Here is a 3,973-nt window from a genome sequence, read left to right on the forward strand (position 1 = left end):
TGTTGAGAGTGGGTAGATGGTAATTGGGGGCCCCAGAACCTTAAATTATCAGGTTTTTTTAAAGACATTGTTTTTCCACTCTGCTGAATTAGGGATTGGTGGAAGCCCGAAGACTCTCATCTGTACTTTATTTACATTTTTCATAGTCTCTTTTCACCACTACAGAGGGGTTTGGGGCTTTTTGACAGATTAATCTTTACCATGAATTAAAGTTGATGACTCTGCTCATCTATACTCAAATGTTAGCAGAGCTGGTCAAATTCCAAGGCACAACTTAAAATGTTACCTGCTGTAGAGTGACAGTTTCTTTACTTCTAGCAGCATTAAAACTGGAACATAAGAAGCATCCAGACAAGGCTGTGACTTCTTGACTTTTTCCTCAGCCCTCAATCATCTATTAATTCAAAGCCCTTCAGCAATATTCCATAGGTCAAATTTGAAAGTCCCCAAACCTCTGATCTCACCGAAACAACTATGATCTAGCACTTAAACCACAACCATTAAATACTGATCAACTTTAAACAAATCTCTTTACTTCACACCATTAGGGAAATACCATTAAATCACAATCTAACTAGTTTTATTATCCTTTTCTAAATTTTGTTGAACATAACCAGTTTTCTAGACTATGGCGCTTCATATTACTTCATGACCATAAGTCTGCATCCATGGAGTTTTGTCCTGCTCATTTCAGGAAAGGTAGCTGTTGCTTTCAGTGAATTAATTTTTTGTCCATATAACCTATCTGAATTCTGAAGCAGTTTGGACTTTTAAAGTGAGCTACTGATGGTAATCTCTCAGACTTCCCCTTTAAAGCTGGAAATTATATGTGAAGTAGCTTTTTCCCTTTCAAGTCTGTGGACTGGTCTATAGCTACATCGATTGAGGGTGTGAAAAAAACCACACCCTAGAGTGATGTATTTAAGCTGACCTAACTGCAGGTGCAGACAGCATTAGGTTGATGGATGAGTTCTCCTATCAGCCTACCTACTGCCTCTCTGGGAGGTGGATTTCCTACACTGAGAGCAGAACACTTCTTGTCAGCATAGGCAATATCTTCAGTGAAGTGCTACAGTAGTGCAGCTGCAGTGTTTCAAGTGTAGGCAATCCCTCAGGTAGGTGGATTACCTATGCTGCCAGGAAAACCCCTACCTGTCAGCATAGCTAGTGTCTACACTGAAGAGCTACTGCGGTGCTCGTGCACTCCTGTAGCATTTTAAGGATAGATGAGCCCTGTGTAGCTAGGTCTGTCACATGTTTCTAAGATCAGGGAAATCTCTAACTGTACTAGGTAGAAAGCTCATACTTAAAAGGATGGGATCTGTAATCGGCAATCCACCCTCAAAAATACTTTGGACTGTAGCAAGGGAGAGGGGCAGTAGTAAATGTTTAGTGCATGTCAACACCGAGCTAGCTCTTTGATGCTGGTTTTGCAGTTTCCAAATAGAAGACAGTCCTATCTAGCTGACTTCAAGTAAGTGAGATTTGGGAACTAGCATTGAGCAGTTTTCAAAGTTTTGCTTTTTTTTAGTTCTGGAACGCTAGAATACACTTCTGCACCAAGAGGTGAAGTCTGGTGCAGTAGAACTGCAGAATACATGGAGTCCTTGCTGTAGTGAAGTCTTAGATACTATTGTGACAAGTGTTTTTAAAAATGTGTATGAATGAATACACTTATCTTAGTCGCTGAAGGACCTGCACTGCAAAACCAGCAGCTCACAGATTCATATCAGCCAACACTGTGGGGAAAACATGGCCTATTCTAAAGTTGTGTTATTGGAAGTAGGGTAGTTGCTGATTGTGCAGGGGCTCTTAGGGTGAGGAGCTGCCATGTTCTTCCTACACCCTGCAACCCACAACAATGGAGGGGAGCTGGAAACACATTGTCATCACCAAATACTGATTCAATTACTACTGGTCCCTCCACCCATCCAGACCCTTTCCCCACCCCACTCTGGAGCACTCACCTCACCTCTTTTGTCTCCAACTGCTTTTTTCCTTTTTTTTCCCTTCTGATACTGGATGAGTCTGGGATGGGGGCAGCTGGGAGTCTCATTCCCAGCCTCTAGGCCAGTGGTGCAGCAGGAAGCCTTACATGCAAGGGTATGGTGCTGGGGAGCAGGGCTGATTGCTCCTGACCCTTTAAGGAGGCAGTGGGAGAGTGGAGAGATTGGAGAAAAAAAGGAGCTTTGCCGGCTCTACATGCTGAGGAAGGAAGAAAGCCTCATAACCCGAGTAGCAGCTCTGATTGGCTGCATACCCTGGTGGGTTTTCCTTCTAAACTCGGAGGAGAACCTGAAAGCTCACAGTATTAGCAGCCCCCCTCCACATATTCGCATACACAGAAAAACCTAGCATTGCTTTCCCGTCCCCCATCAGCAAGATCTTCACCACCTTTCAGGCCTGTCTGGAGGCAGCAGTACTTCTTCATTCCCAGCCAGGGGCCCAGTCTTCACCTCTCGGGGTGGGTGCGGAGGAGGAGCCAGAAGAAAGCAGCTGCATGGAGCTGGGCAGTGGCTATTGTGAGGGCTGACAGTCTGGGCAAGCAGCTGATGGATTGGCCCTGGGGTTGGGGGCGAGACTAGAGAAGCACAACCAATGAGTTGGGTGTTGTCCCACTAGGGATTTATACCATATCAACCTATAGAGTTGGCAGAGCTGAGACTGACAAAACTGGATTACTTAACAGTGGACTTTTAAGGTAAAGCGTTATAATATCTGAGATTGCTTTGGGATGGGCTCTTCAGCTAAGGCCGTTGCTAGGTAAGGGGGTGTGTGGCCACTTGTACAGGTTTCACTGGGTACTGTACCGTTCAAGCATGCTTTCCAAAACTGCTCTGAAAACCAACCCCGCTTGAAGCTACCACTGCGCTTCACCGTCCTCCTAGCTGTGGCGCTCTGAGGAGGACTGTTGAAGGGGGGGAGAGGGAGTTCTGCAGGAAGAGCAGCGCGAACTCCAGAGCAAGGTGGGAAGGGATCTCAACGCGGAATACAGACAGTCATAACCAGCGGAATTTTTTAAATTGAAGCCTGCCCTGCATTTGACCGTGTGGAAACGCAGCAAATACTACTCCTGGGGGAGTGTGTGCCGTGCAGAATTTTTCCCTCAGAAAATACATTCTGCAGTTACTCCTTTTGCCCACCTGGGGCTGCTGTAGCATCAGAACAGACTGCAGCTGCAGACAGGGAAGAGAAAGACACTGCCTTCCTCACAGTGCCCTGCCTATGCGGCCGGCCAGGTCAGTGCATTGGGTTATGGGGGGATGGACAGCATGAGGCTGCTGGGGGGGGGAGGGGTCCACAGACTGGAGTTCAGAAGGACAGACTGGGTAAGGGCTGAATGGGGGTGGGGGTGCAGGGCCGGATGGGGAATGGGGTGCAGGAACACATAGGGATAGTGGAGTGGCTGAGTAGGGGCACAGGGTGGGGGTGCAGGGCCATGTGTGGGGAGGGGGTTGTCTGAATGGGGGTGCAGGGGGAGGGGGTAGCTGAATGTGGATGCAGGGCCACAGGGGGAGGGGTGGCTGGGGATTGCAGGGCCATGCAGGGTCAGGGGGAGAGGTGGCTGAGTGGGGGTGCAGAGCTGCGTGGGGGGCAGCTGAGTGGGGAGTGCAGGGCCACATATGGACAGGTAGAGGAGGTGGCTGAGTGGAGGTGCGGAGACACGTGGGGGGAGGGAGATGCAAGGATGCATAGGGATGGGGAGAGGACGGGTGGCTGAGTGGGGGAGCAGGGACACATTAGGGACGGGCAGATGTACCTGACTGAATGAGAACAGCTAAGGGTGAGCCAAGATTTGCAGAGTGGAGGCTCCCTAACATTCCCTTCCAACCCCCAAAAAAGCCTTCTCCCACCCACACCCAACAACCCTCCATGTTCAGACCCAGGCTCCTTCCCAACAATTACTTCCCTCTCCCTCAGCTCCTCCATTACCCCTGACTCCCCCAAGACTTTGCACTGCTTCTGAGGGGTG

Source organism: Lepidochelys olivacea (genome assembly GCF_965140295.1).
Source record: "Lepidochelys olivacea isolate rLepOli2 genome assembly, chromosome: 1".
Taxonomy (NCBI): Eukaryota; Metazoa; Chordata; order Testudines; family Cheloniidae; genus Lepidochelys; species Lepidochelys olivacea.